This window comes from Plectropomus leopardus, chromosome 8, assembly GCF_026936395.1.
Source record: "Plectropomus leopardus strain MGB_pleo_1.0 chromosome 8, ASM2693639v1, whole genome shotgun sequence".
In the NCBI taxonomy this organism is placed as follows: domain Eukaryota; kingdom Metazoa; phylum Chordata; class Actinopteri; order Perciformes; family Serranidae; genus Plectropomus; species Plectropomus leopardus.
In genome coordinates this window covers 6,986,240-7,001,487 of record NC_142183.1, presented here as the reverse complement: position 1 = coordinate 7,001,487, position 15,248 = coordinate 6,986,240, and the positions used below count along the sequence as shown (strand labels likewise).

The 15,248-nt window shown below is 39.2% G+C and overlaps 1 protein-coding gene and 1 long non-coding RNA gene across 29 annotated transcripts in view; one reads left to right on the top strand and one right to left on the bottom strand.

Annotated features, from left to right (window-relative positions):
• The window catches only part of prom1a (prominin 1a), a 105,374-nt gene that overhangs the window by 12,557 nt on the left and 77,569 nt on the right, over nucleotides 1-15,248 (top strand). The gene's annotated exons all lie outside the window — the stretch shown is intronic.
• LOC121947885 (uncharacterized) overlaps nucleotides 1-15,248 on the bottom strand; it is an 84,746-nt gene that overhangs the window by 13,966 nt on the left and 55,532 nt on the right. Inside the window, exon 4 of the long non-coding RNA XR_015777203.1 lies at nucleotides 8,062-8,156. This is a non-coding gene — a long non-coding RNA (uncharacterized LOC121947885). The remainder of the gene's footprint in view (nucleotides 1-8,061; nucleotides 8,157-15,248) is intronic.

Genomic DNA, 15,248 nt, shown 5'->3' with positions numbered 1-15,248 from the left:
TCGCAGGTGAATACGCACAGAACTGACACACATTTCAAAATCTCCATCTTACTGCCCACATTTACAGATATTTTATCATGCAGCATGCTATGTCCGAAAAGAGAAGAAAAATATAAGTTTTATCTAAGAAATGTTGGCTGGACGCTCCAATGCTCAGCTTGTCATTTAAACAGTGACACACATTTGCTCTGTTGGTGGAGCTCACTACTATTAAAACATAAGCTGCTCGCTTCTGAAAAAGTCTAGTTGGAAATTCAGAAATAATATGTCTGCATTTTGCATCGGGATATCTCACGAAATTTTGTGAAACTTCACTGCACTACAAGTTAAATGTATTTCTGCACCTCAGTAGCATTGCACAGTCCAGGAAATTCTGATAATCAAAAGGTTTTTAAAAAAAAAGTGTTCACACTGAACACTGAGTGGAGTTGCCCAACACTAAATGTGAGGATTTTCTGTTTGTTTGATATCATCCCAATATCTGGAATAAATGTTGGCAGTCTACATTTCTGCAAACATTTCTGTAACATGTAAACGTACTTTTGTAGCAGATACACTCAAATTTAGGGTTTCTTTAGGCTTCAACAATGCTGTTATTAATATTTGGTTGAAAATAACAGTTATGGTTAGTAAATGATTATGTTTTTTATTAAAATACCCAAACAATACATGCTAAAATGCTGCCAAATAGGGTGCCAAAAAACACCCTATTTCAACGCTGCTAGAAACATAGTTGGAAAAACAACTAAAAAAGCTACTGAAAACATGAAGTTTTAATAAAAATCAAGTTTGGTCACTCAAATGCTAAAGTAAATGTCACTGAAAAAAGCAGCTGAAAAGGACACTGAAAATGCCTTTGCATTTGACAGTGCCTTTGCTGCAGTGCGTTGCTAAAAAGCACCTGAGTTCATTGGCTCAAATGCCAGAAATGGTGCTGCAGCTAGAAAAGCTGTTGGAAATGCTACAATGTGTCACTAAAAAGTGTCCATGTTCGGTGGCTCAAACACAACTGAAAACACTGATGAACTGTCAGTTTTGTCGTTTGTTGGCCTCGAACAATGGTCTGCAGCTCGCCCTCTAACTTCCCCTCCACTTTACTTTAGAAATGTTGATATGATACATATGAAATGCAAAAACGTAATGAATCCGTGGTTTGCAGAAACATTCAATGCCAACTTTTTTGTCTTGCAAACGGGCTGAATTCAATTTATATTTTCCAGAAAAACTGTCATGGACAATTTTTATTTACTATTTTCTGACATTATACAGTCCGAACAATTAACCAATTGATTGAAAAAAGGCAGAATAATACATAATTATTAGCTGCAGCCAGGTTCTCCTCTGTTCACTGTTCTTTTCATTACTCAAACAGCTGCATACAAATTTGTGTTTTTGTGAAATAAACCTTTTGTGGTGGAGGAACATAATCTTCTCATTATCTGTATTATTGCATTTTAGAATTAATGTCACAGTGTGCTGCGTTTGCCTGTTAGTTATTAAAGAGAAACATGCTTTTCATTTCCACCTGAGAGGTTTTCTATCAGGTTAAAGATACAAACTGGAAACACTCTCATCACACACTCGCTTCTTTTACATTTAAGCTGCTGCTGCCCCAGCTTTGTAGGGGAAGATCACGCCGCATAATCAGAACACAAAAAGAAACATTGTACAGCGCTTTAATTCCTCGCCTGCAGCTCCACTCCTGTGAAAAGATATCAAAATAGCCTTTAGCTACATGTTGTTACTCCTGAAATGGATCCACAAATCTGGGATTAGTCTTTCTGAAGGCTCAGCCAGCCAGACGAGGTGGCCAGCTGTAAATGAAGCGCTTCAATCCAAAATCATTATTCAGCCGTTTGAATGTGAGAAAAATCCTCAAACACAAACTGAGCAAACAACACCAACAATTTTATGACCACCTAAAGGAAAGATGACATCATTTCCTAAAATGGGCTCGATGCTACCAAAGTGAAAGCACTATATACTATGTATATACTTAAAGAAACTAATTTAATGGAGGAGACAGCTGGAGACGGGCAGCGGCTGAACATCAAAAAAGCTCACTGGAAAGTTAAAACGGTGGTGGACAGGCAGTTAAAAACTCTGAACTTCAGCTCCAGAGTGTAAAAGTTTCCCTCACTTTTCATACGACGCTTCCCTGACAATTTAAAGTCCGAGGACAAGGAGACAACAGTTTATGTGACATATAAATCGGCAGAAAACTGAGGACTCATCCTTCATTATGGCTCTTTTCAATTAGTTTTAATTTTATTGAGCTATTACAGTCCATTAAGCTATTATGTCTCCATCTATCAGCTCTTATTAAACTTTTATTGTTTATGGGATCATCAAACCAGTGTTTATGGGTGACACGCCACTCAGGGTACGCATCGTAATGACTGAGACAATCAAAGAGACAGAAGTCAGATTACTGTCACAACAGTGCTGCTTCAAGAGCCGAGAGTCCTTCAGCAAACCTCAGTACCTTTTTTAGTGCTGCGTACAGACAGAAACAACACTGAGAAACTGTGATGAGCAGTTTCCACAATATATTGACATTTATACAGACTATACGATCAAAAAAATATAAAAATAATCTGCATACTGATCAGTAATCAAAAAAACTGCTAGTTGCAGCCCTAATCAGTGCCCAAAACAACCTGAAATCTGTGTACTGGTCAGCTTGCAATCTAATCAATTTTATCTTATCATTCAATCTGAACACGTTGTTTTCCAAAGCTGGCGATGGAAATAGATCAGGTTTGAGCTCCTTATCATCTTTGTTGAGAGTTGCACATGCAACATACTGATCGGGCACTCGCGAGAAAACAACATGATCGAGTTTATGGGCTGAAGCATTTCTGTTATCCTGGAAACGAGTTTAATTACATGGCGAGGATGTGGGTAAAACCCGAAGTATCTACAACGCAGCATGCCTCAAGTTTGAGAGCACGGCTGATAAAATGGAATTATTTTTCATGACAGTTAGCTTTAGTCTTTGTTGTTTTTTGATAAAACAATGTGAATGGGGCCGAGTGAAATTTGACTTTGGTTTATTTCAGACCTACTTGTTTGACAAGGCAGGTGGAAAAAAACGTAATAAGGTTGAAGCCTGATTTTAAAAGCTAAGAGCAACTAATCGATGTATTTAAGAAAGAAAAAAATTAAGTGAAGGCAACTGCCTCAAACTTTAATCTTCAAATGAAACACACCAACGTGTCAAATGCTCATCACTTTCTTCCTCTGCTGTTTGCAAACACCGTTTTCTTCTTTTGTGAAAAGGCACATTTTTCCTTCAAAAGAGAATCCAAGATAAGCTTTGTTACAGACTCAAAGACCCCCCACTGCGACAGCCTCATTTGCTTTCAAATAATAACAAAAAAACTGTGTATTAATCTTGTCAGTGAAGTTATGAAGCATTTGGTTACTTGTAAAGGAATTTAAAATTAACAGAGCTTCAAAGAAACGTTTTCATAATTAGAGGGACTTCTTTTATTGATACGGCTTTGGTTAAGTTTTCGTAAGACAATGCAAACTGTTGAATTCAAGCAGCACCGCATGACTCCATCGCAGTTACACATTTCACAGTGAAAGGCCATTCACTGAAGCACGGAGTCTCGGTGCTGAAGCGCGCTCTTACGGCATAAAAAAGGGGAAGAAGCAGATCAATAGAGTGAACTAGCAGCTCCTGGATTCTGAGAGGAAAGTGATGCATCTCATTTAGACTGCTTGCTTCAGCGGGGGCTGACGTATCAGCAGACTAAGTGAGGAGAGATAAGAGCTGTGGCATTAAGATTGTTGAAAGTTTGAGACATTTCAAGGTAATATTATAATGCCACCATTAGCTTAAGCTCCCAGCTATCTGACGGAGCAGGTGAGAAATGTGGCAGCTGGAGTGAGAGCACAGGTAGAGACGAAAAATCAAAAGATCGCTGGGGCAAGAAAGGCTGCGAAGAGATCGGCTTATTTAAAGGGCCAAGAAAGAAGGGAAAAAGGGAAATAAATAGAGGCAGTGCACTGGAGTAAGAGCTGACACTTCCCCGGGTGCTGCTAAAGCCATGTCTCATTCGGGGACGTCATATTTGGGTCAGGCCTGGTTAGCCAAGCAGGAGAGGCGAGGGCGAAGCGAAGCGAGCGGCTCTGTCCTGCTGAATGGATGGTAAGTCATGCATTCTCTGTCCCCTTGTTCCGCTTCATTGGCGCCCTGCTACGAGTCGACTCCGGGGACATGCTGAGTTGTAATTGCAGATGTGTGGCGGTAAGGGGTCAACACGCCAAACGCCGGAGATGACTACCCTAAACGGCCTTCATCTTCCAACGTGCCGTTTAGCGTCGGTGCCGCTCGTCACACCTCTTAACAAAAATGCTTGCGGCCTTCACTCAGTGTCCCTGAGTGGGATGTGTCACGGGAACACGGCCGTGACGCTTTTTAGGCCTGTAATGTAGCTCTCAGTGACGCTGTGTGTCAAGTATGATCGATCTAGAAAAGTGTTATTGGTCAATCTCAACCAGTCCTAGTTGACTTATGAGGAGAACTGGGATTAGTATTGTTGAGCCTCTTTCCCACTGCACAAAAAAACACAAACACACCAAACATCTGGCTTTTACACACAAACCCGGGAAAGTACCGGAAGTTAAACAAGTCGCCATTACTGGAATGTTTTAGCGCTGCTCAGGAGGAGACGGAGGGTAATTAGTGACGGCACGTCATTTCCTCTACACAGTTAAGGAGCTGAAATGACCACATTTTGTGTTCCCATCAATACCCATCACAGCCAGAAGCAATAAAACCCAGAGTCTACTGCAGAGTCATTTGACCCGGGTGTGAATGCCGATCATATGCACTCCCATTGCACTGAAAAGCGAAAGTTAGCGGATGATAGCGGGGTTTTTTGTGCAGTGGGAATGAGGCTTTAGAGTGTAAGATCTAGACCAGCGACTGGCTGTGCAGCTTACGCTTGGTTGGCAGGGTTCCCACAGCTTAAGGCGAGTTAGATTTAAGACTTCTTAAATGCCACCCTGACTTTAATTTAGGACCAATTTAACACCAATCAAAACAAAAGAAAAAACAAACACAAATTATTTACTGACTTAAGATTTAGCCAGAATGTTTATTGTAAAATAGTCCGGTGAAAAAGTTAGTGGATCGGCGTCAAGGACTGAGGTAGATTTAGCTTACTGGCAATTTTTGGTAAACTATTGTCATTTTAAAAGTACTGAACTTGAAAATTTCAAAAACTTGCATATTATTTTGTGCAACACTGAAAGAAAACACTTTCCTAGAGGAAAACAACGGGTCACAACAGGCTGTAAAACTGAAAAGCATCTCTTATGATAGAAAACAAAAAAATTAATAATTATCATGATAAAACAATAAAGTATTTAAGTTAATTCCACCACAGCTGCATGCCAGATGCTTCAGTAACTGTTTTTTTTTTTTTTTTTTTTAGTTCTACTTTACGTCTAAAGACTTCATTTTATTTATTTATTTTTTAAAATGTATTTATTTATAAGAGGACTTGAATAAGTTTTGTTTTCGTGCAGTCTTTAAGGAAGTTCTGCCACAGACAATTTAATGGCACGTCTCCTTTTCTCATGTTAACTGTCTGCAGGTAGATGTTAGACTGTCTCTTTGGATTGGTTTGCGGGTCACAGTTCCTGTCTGTCATTGTCACCTTTGCAGCCCAGCTTCAGCCTCGATTATCTGATGGTAATCTGGGACGTTGTTTACACGACTCAGACTGCAGAGCCAATCCTCTTGGCTGTCTTTCCAGCGGCCGACATACTGACCAGACTGCTTGGCCTTTTTGTCCCTGGACTCTTAAATAACTTCTTAGCCTCAAGGTTAAAGTAGAAAGCTTGTAGCCAGAAGATCGTGATTGGGTATTTGGTATTCAACAGGATGAGCTGAATGTTTGGATGTGGCTTAAAATTGATTGATTTACTAGATTTCTTACATCTTTAAAGTAGCAGATTTTCAGCAATTCATGTTAACAAATTGTGAGCTCACCAAACTGCAATAGGTACACTATAAAGACACAAAAAATGGTTCAAATTTTGGATTTTCCAAAGGATTCAGTCCAAGTGGCTCTTTCTGGGGTGTTGTAAGACAGTAAAGGGCTCGGTATGCTGTCCGATCACATCTAAACGTTTTTTAACCTGTTCAGAAAATGCGGATGTCCCATCCTCCTTGAGGCTCCCTCAAAGAGCTCTGTGCCTTTTTCTTTGTTGCTTGTTTTTGTAGTTTTGACACTGCAGTACGAATCATACAAATGAGGATAAAGGCACACACTTCCTGCTCAAAGGCACTCATGGCGTTTCACTCGGGTTTACAAAGGAAAAATGACGGGAGAAGTTGTGTGAAGAATAAAGGGTTAAATCCTTTTATCTTTCTGACCTTCAGACTGCTGGCAAAATCGCTGTGAGTGTGTTATTGTGTGTTGTGGTAAAATTGCAACCAGTGAAAAAGACATGAAACAAAACATAAAAGTTTGGGTAAAATAAAACTAAATATGTCACGAGTTTGTGACACAAAAGAAAAATGTTTTATTAATCATCCAACTAAATTTGAATGATTTTTTAAAAATCGCTAAAAAATGTTTAAAAAGTTTCAAAATTATGAAAAATTTAGCAGCATTCTCTTCTCGGAGACACTGGGGGCGTGTCCACCGAAGGAGCTAAAACAATGACCGAGCCGCTGCAAAGCAGCAGACTCAGACTGAGCAGCAAAGCGCACAAAACAGGCTGCAGATTACGAGAACCGCATCGTTCCTTCAGCAGCTAGTGTTCGCGCAAAGTACACAACTACACTAGTAACCACCAGCTGCCGGGACAGGCAGCTGATTCAGGCTGAACGACTGAAGGGGACATTCATAACAGCTATTTTGCTCGTGTTTTTTTTTATTGTAATACCTCACAGAGATGTTTATTCATGTATTTATTAGACTGAAAGAGCTAAACAAGCTTGTTGAACTTCACACACGGTCGAATGAAACAACACTGATGCTATGCACTCTAACTAAGGGTATGTATCGAACACACACACACACACACACACACACACACACACACACACACACACACACACACACACACACACACACACATACACACACACCAAGCAGGGCTTTTGCAAGGCTCCAGACGGTGACTATTTCATTTCATTTTGCAACCAAGGAGCACCATTACTACTATAAATAAATATTGGTAACATATGAAGTGGAGAGCTGTTTGTTTGTTGTCCGCCCACAGTGAATGAATCCTAAGGGTTAAAGGCGCCGCGGTATCTGTTTAACTGTCCGCTAACACTAACATCCAGCTGTTGACTGGACGCTTTAAGTCCACAGTAAAAACATGGACACTTCTGGCCTGAGCTGAGTCAGGTACATTAAAATAAAAGCACAATGGGTCCCACTTTGATTATTTAATTATAACAATACCTTATTTAACTTTACTATAACAGTGCTTTATTTAACTTTATACTTAATTTAACATTGTAACAGTGTTTTATTAACCTGTATTATAACAGTAGTGTACTCAACTTTTTTAATGGCAATAGCTACTTTTCTTATAAATATAACATTCTTCTTCAAATGTTATGATAAAAGTACAACATTTAACTTAAATATAACTGTATTTAATTAAATCAATATTTCAATAATGTTTTTATTTTAGTAGTTAACATTAGTTTAACAGACATTTAAAAATATTGTGAAATATATTGTGTATCGCGACATAACCTTCAAATATTGTCTTCCCTACCTCTAACATTAGTTTTTAATGGTTTGGGAGGGGGTATATTTACAATACAGAGTCCACAATTCAGTTTTGTATAGTTACCAGTATTTTCAAACATTTATGATGTGTATCGAAAGAAACCACAGATTTTACTTTACCTAGACACTAAAAACAGCAGAATTGCAACTGAGATGCCTTCTGGTTAACTAAGATGAAGTCCATAAAATAATAAAATTTTAGAGCTGAGCTCTCAGGTAAGATATACTGTGGTATGTTGTGTAAGCATGCATAGCATAGAGCAGTGTGTAAGCATGAATAATTTACCTGATGTCGGTCTCAATGTTCTCACGGTGTAACAGGTTGTCCAGTCCAGTTAAGATCTTTCAGTAAATCTGCACAGAGAGCCTGAAGCCTGAAGCCTGAAACAGAATTTAAAAGAATATCAATTTAGATAAATAATAATAACAAGATCAGAGCAACATTTTTTGATGTAACTTGGACAGATTCAGTTTTTACAGGACAACCATCTGCAGAACATTAATCATCTTATTGACTGCAGAGAAACACAGTAGGACACACAGCAGACCAGGCTGTATGCATCTCTGCAGGCACATCACTCTACTTTATGTTTATCATTCAGAGAGCGGGTACACTGGATTCGTACTGCCATTTCTGGAAGTAAGTGGACAAGATGCAGCAAGTCCCTTTGCAATATAACATCCTTTATTAGCGTCCGTTGCCATGTCGCCCAGATTTATTATTATCTGTGCCTATGCTCCGTCTCCAACATGTATTTCTAGCCATCAATGTGATTTCCACTTGAGGGGAGGTTTACAGCTTTATTAACATACCAAAAGTGCAGACGATTATATACATTACAGTAAAACATGCATGTATCGGTGCATGTGAGCAGATAAGAGATTGGTTTGTTTTCTGTGTGCGTGTGTCTTACTCATGTGCTCATCTGGCTTCTGTGTGAGTTAAGTGGAGTGTGGGACTCCAGCTGTACATGCTGCCAAGAGACTCAGCTGTTTACAGAGTGCTCGCCATACACCCACTCATATACATTTACTGTACACAGATGGAAAACTCCACTTTTGTTTGATGCGTTAACAGCAATATCGAACAAAAGGCTGAGTAAAGCCAAAGCCATATTCTTTTTTAATTGAAACGTGAGGGATAACTTTCTCATGGCAGGTTAAGAAAAACTAATGCCTTTCTTATTAGTCACACCGCCATGGATACAAAAGGAGGTGCACACACACACACACACACACACACTCTCTCTCTCTCTCTCTCTTAACTTCTCAATTCAGTTTAATCCTGAAAATGTCACTGGTGGGAGCGTTGCTACCAAGTCATTAAGGTTAAAGATTAACACTTTTAAATTAAATGCCTTTCCACCTTGTAGTTTTCTAAGTGTGTGTGTGTGTGTGTTGTGTGTGTCCGCACGTCTGTTGGTTGTGTAAAGCTAAGCCTGATTCCCTCGCCATAGTTACAGGTTCTATGGTAACAGTGTTTACCTTGTGCGGAGGTGTTTTTACATCAAGCTCATGGGAAGTCAGCTCTGATACAAACAGTCTGGACACACACACACACACACACACACACACACACACACACACACACGCACGCTTCTTCTGCATTATCAGAAACATTTCAGTTAAATGTCAAGTCAGTGGCGTGCTAACGCTCACTGGAAGACATTTACAAAACAGGATCTGATGCAACCATGAATGTGAATAACAGTTAACACCACCTTTTCACAGAGCACCGTTCACACTCACATAAACACTTAAGAGCAATTTAGTCACCACTTAACTGCACATCTTTGGACTGCAGGAGGACGTTTGCCTGATATCAGACAGAATTGTCGACTCGTTACACGTTTCTATCTCTAGTCTGACATTGCGTCCAGTAGGGATGGGGATCACACATTTTTATTGATACTGATACCATTAACGAGACTCCTTAACGATCTGAGTCAATACTTTTCTATTGTTTGGTGGAAAGACGAGGTGACAACACGTTTTTGACAGAACTGGCCTTGCTTTTTCCGTGACTATTCCAGGTTATTCACGATGGTGGGAACCCTGTATCTCAGAACTCATTTACACAGAGTCATAACATACATACGTCTTGGGAAGATTAGATAGCTTTGGGGTATCAAAATAGCATAAATCGATCCAAGAAGCATTACAGATGGACTGAAATATGACTGCTCAAATAAACTCGAACCAGATGTTAATAAGGTGTCAAAGCATGTCTGTCTAAGACACATACGTAATCCTTTCCAACTGTAACTGTGTATGTAAGCAGTCTGTGGAAATAGCCTCTCGGGGTCTTTTCCCTGTGATATGACAGCCAGGATGAGAAATTCATTTTTTAAAATGTGAACATCCAGAATTGGACAAGATGATGGACCCCATATCTGTGAAAAGGACTGATGTAATATCCTATGTGGCAAAGAAATGCATCTTATTGAACTGGAACCATAAAGGCCACCAACATTCAGTTTGTTTTAACACATTTTGAGTGAAACTTTACGTCTTTAACAGCGTACTTACACCCTAAAAAATTAGGTTGGAAATATTTCTGAAAACCGTTCGCTGACCTCTGACCACAACTAGCCAACTAGACTTCATTTGATTCTGTTGGGAACGATATATGTTTTGGGACCATCGCTGATCTATTCATGTATTTTTATTTTATTTATATTATTATTATTATTATTATTATTAGTTCAACATTTTGTTTTATTTGTTTACTCATTTTAAATAGTTTATTTATAGTAGTTCAATGATGTTAGTTGTTAAATGCTGAAAAACGTGAACATCTACCAGCCACTGACAGATAAATGTTCAAATTCACCAGTCACTCAATAATAAATCAATATTTTGAGACACCTACCTTATTTTCCACCCTGAGACATCTGACATTATACTGAAAAGATGCTGACATTAGCCACACCCAGTATTCCCTATGACGAGTAAACTGAGCTTGTTGGGTAAAATTAGTGAAATGTCCCTTTAAGCTGAGACACTTCTAGTAGCTGGTACACCACGAACACTACATAACATCTTCACAATGCATCAGACTACAGTTACATAATTCTCTCTCTCTATATCGTTCTTGTCTGCCTTCATATTTTTTCACTCTCTATTAAATACTTTCCTAGTAAACACAAAAAAAAGCCAAAGCTATTATCTAAAAATAAAGAAAACTAGTTTTTGTTGCATAGCAACAAGGATGAAGAAATGCTCCTCGCATGCCTTTAGCTCCTTCTGTTACTCGACATTTACGGCGGCACCTTGAGAAAAGCCTCGTGTCTGATCACAGCCTGAGGCTCGGTGACACTCCAGAAGGTGTCAAAAGACATCCTGGGTCTAAAACGGCTCGACGGCAAAACATATTGACGTGACATATGCAGTTATTAAAGTGGAAATCTTCAGTTTAATTACACTTTTGGTTGCTGAGGTTTACCTGCTGCAGCGATTTTGGACTATTCTACCTGCCAAACAGTGTAGGAGGTACTCCACTCAATTTCTCTATTTATGAAGTTTATGTTTCTTTCAGTGACGCGTTTCTATTTTTACTCTTTGTTCTGCTCAGTTACAACTCTGCTGATTCCAGTGTTGCTGCTGTTGTTTTCACCTGACATTTGAGTTAAATATAATATAAAAACTATGCTTTGCTATAAGCATAATCACTTTGGTGTTAGTGTCAGTCAGTAACAAAATGATGGTGACTTGGGGGCTGCAGAAACAAGCTGTAAACAACATTTAACTTCATATGGTGATCTTGTTAGTCAACAGTTACCTGCACACGAATCCAGCAGACAGAGCAACATTAGCATTTATATCGAGTCATTTTCTGTCCACCTGATGAATGTACGTTAGGTCATATTCACTCTGATTAGCTGTTTTTCTCTCCACCAGCTCCTAAGGGAAATATCTGTCCCTTTAGCTGCTAAATGTTCCATTACGTTCACCAGCTAGTCGATCATCAACCTGCCGGCTGAAAACAGTTTTTTTCCTGCTGCATCTGGAGCCGACACTGATGACAGCGTTAAGATTGAACCAAAACAGTTCATTTTAAGGTTAGGAGTAATTAGGATTTTACCGATACCATTGCTGAAACAATACTTTTTAAAAAAATACAAAACGGTCAATTACATTAAAGGGACAGTTTGGGGTTTTTGAAGAGGGGCTACATGAGAGACTTGTGGATAGTCAGTGTATTACAGACAGCAGCTGACAGTCGGTGCGCTCCTGGTTTGTAGAAACAGACAGGCTGCCACTACTCCACTATGACTATACAGCAAATAAGGGATTGCTGTTAGATTAATGCACTGAATGTCACGTACAGAACCTTTTATTTAAAAAGTTTCCACATGACAAAGCCATGCTGTCCTGTGTAATAACACAGGAGAGTGAAAACGGAGGCACCAGCAACAATCTCGATTTATGTCACTCAGGCGACAGAGAGGCCACGCAGAGTTCCCCGTCTGCATTAGTGTTACAACTCCTGCTGAATTTAATTCTCAACGTATAAAGCTCTCCAACATTTGTGTGTGTCCTCAGATAACTTTGTGAGGGAGAATCCACATAGTTGGCAACAGCATCCCTCTGTTCAGGAAAAATCCCAAACTGGCTGTCTGCTTTGTTGCACCGTACGCCTTACAAGCAGAGCAGGGCTGAATGAAGTTTTGTGGTGTGGAAGTGTATCTCACGGCCAGGCTTACTTACTTATTTATTTATTTATTTTTATAATAAGCCTGTTAGCAACGGGTGTTGTCGCAGACAACTGCCGGGGCTTAGTGGGGGAAATATTAGAGTTTTGTTGATTCGGCTGGTGGCTTTTGGAGCAAGTTGATTGGAATATTTCCACACTATTTTTGAGCAGTTTCAGCTTCTCTGCGGTCAGTAAATACAGCATAAGCAGTCACAACAGCATGGAAATCCTTGTATCCACGACATCAATTTAATAACCTTCTTTTTCCAACTATCATCTATGCATCTGTTAACATACATACAGTATGTACTGATCCGCCTCCATCATTCCACCTCTCTCTTAGAGACATGTGGAGGCACATTTTCTGTGCTGCTTTTCTTTGTCCATCTGTCAGTCTGCTCTACATCTTTTCTTTTCTTCTGCAGTATTTCCTTCTGTCTCTTTTACACTCTCAGCTTTTCCATTTCAGCTGTTTAAGCTTATGTTCTTATACAGAGCAACTTAAAATAAGTGAGGACGTAAAAATAAGCTTCAGTTCTGACACCAGCAGCATTAACAGCAGCAAGCCTTTGACTGTCTGTCTGTCTCTTCTGTCAAGATTTTCTCCACTGCTACTCCAGTTTCTGCAGCACACCTGCTGTACACCTGACGGATGTTTGAACTCAAGCGATCACTGAAAACAGAAATAACTGCATGCTGTAATAAATACTACAAACAAGAGAGCTTAACTGTTAAATTGGCCACGTTTTGATCAGGAATGAGAATATGTGGAGTAAAAAGACATCTATTACGGGGCTTTTACACTGCAAGGCACTAACTCATCGCTCCCAGTCAGTGCAATGAGGGCAAGCGGTTTCAAATGTGGCGGTAGGTGTAAGAGGCGGTTGCACCCACGTGACTGTGCACAGATTGTGAGCTAATTTTGATTTTAATTTAGAGTTCACTTGTAGTGGTTGCCGCCTGGTTGTGGTTGATAAAATAACTGGCACTGCGGGAGCAAAAAGAAGATGAGATGGAGGAGCTGATGCCTGGTACACACTCCATTGTGTTAGCGGTACGCGACGGCAACCTCGCTGCACTACAACATCTTGCGCGCCCGCGGTGTTCACACTTGTCGTGTTGTTGCTGTGACACTTCTATAGGGCCGCCTGCTGCTCTGAGTACTGTATTTACACAATTACAAGCACACATTTCACTCATTTATGAAGCCGTCAAAGCTCCTATACTGTCAACAGCACGGGCCTGCAAATGTTTCACAATAAAATGCCTTGTGTCAACAACTGATGTGATTCTGTCTAAAGAGATGTTGGCAGAATACCGTTTTTTGGAAAGGAAACAGAAAAGTTTGAGTAAAACAGATATATCTGTATTTCGTCAAGTCGGTGAGAGATAAAGACATTCAAACATCCTCATCAGTGTTTGTTAATTTGAAGTTATATAAATTGTTTTATAAATTGGGCGCCGGGTGATTTAAAAAATTTAAAAAAAAATCAAATATCAAAATATTTTCAACCAAATACCTTAATATCATTATTGGAACAATATTGTAGGGTTGTCTACTGGTGCTTTTACAAAATATTTACACAATTAAATATTTGATGAATAATCATCAGTTATGTAAATGTAATGACTAATAGAGTTAAAGCAAATAAAAGAGCAGCTACAACACTTTGGAAAGTTCAAAAACATTAAATCCCTTTACTGTAATGCATCATCTAAAACCAGGAAAAGACAACACTTAAAATGCTACGACATCTAAAATCTAAATTGATATCTATTCTTATATCTTGATATCAATAAAATATCAATATATTGTGCAGCCTTAATTTAAACTGCTTGATATAAATTAAAAATCCAGTATCAGTTATCTTATAATACAGAAAGTGATGCTCCACACAGTTTGCAATGTGAATTTCATTTGTTCAGTCAACAACAAAAAAACACGTTTGAAAGACTGATACCAAAATAAAACAGTTCCACGCCTTCACAGGCAGGTACTGTGTTGTGCTGTTTTTAAATATAGCAGCATTGATGGTTTATCAAGATAAAGATAATATCTGAATGTGTTACGCTGTGTACGATGCTTAAAGAAAAAAGATGTTGCATTTACATTTGCATTTTTGCAATTTTGCAAGGGCAATTTCCTGAGTTTGAGTAAGATTTGAGGTTCCAAAATTACAAGAAATTATATTAAAATATTGCGTTGAAAGCACATTATTGTCTATATGAAGGAGAGCAGACAGAGTACAGTATGCTGGTCTTTATGCTGACTGACAGAGAAGTGAAAGGTTGAAACCTTACTTGGATAAAAATGTATTTTCTTTTCAGAACTATCGGGGTGAAATGCTTTGTGCGCCCTTTAACACTCCTCATTTGTCTCACCCCCCTCCAGGCAGCGTCTTTGTCAATTGGACCCGTTCTGTGTGACATTTATTAGAAAAAGGTTTTAATCTCCCACAGGGACAAGGTTATTGGCTTTTCACAGACGGCATGTTACATGATATTCCTGAATAGTTTATGCAGTTTGAGCCTCAGCGCAGCCTTTACAAAGGTCAGTCATCTCAACAGCTCTGCTTCAATAACAACCACAGGATGTCCTGTTGGCCCACAGACCGTCTCTTCACAGACACATTTCTGTTCCCATCCTACGCTGTGAAAACTTATGTCATGAGAAAAAAAGTACCTGACAGCTGCGTTGTAACAGAATTACATCAAATAATGGAGAGATCAAACACGGAAACATCACTGAACAACAGCAGGAACATCATCACACTCGA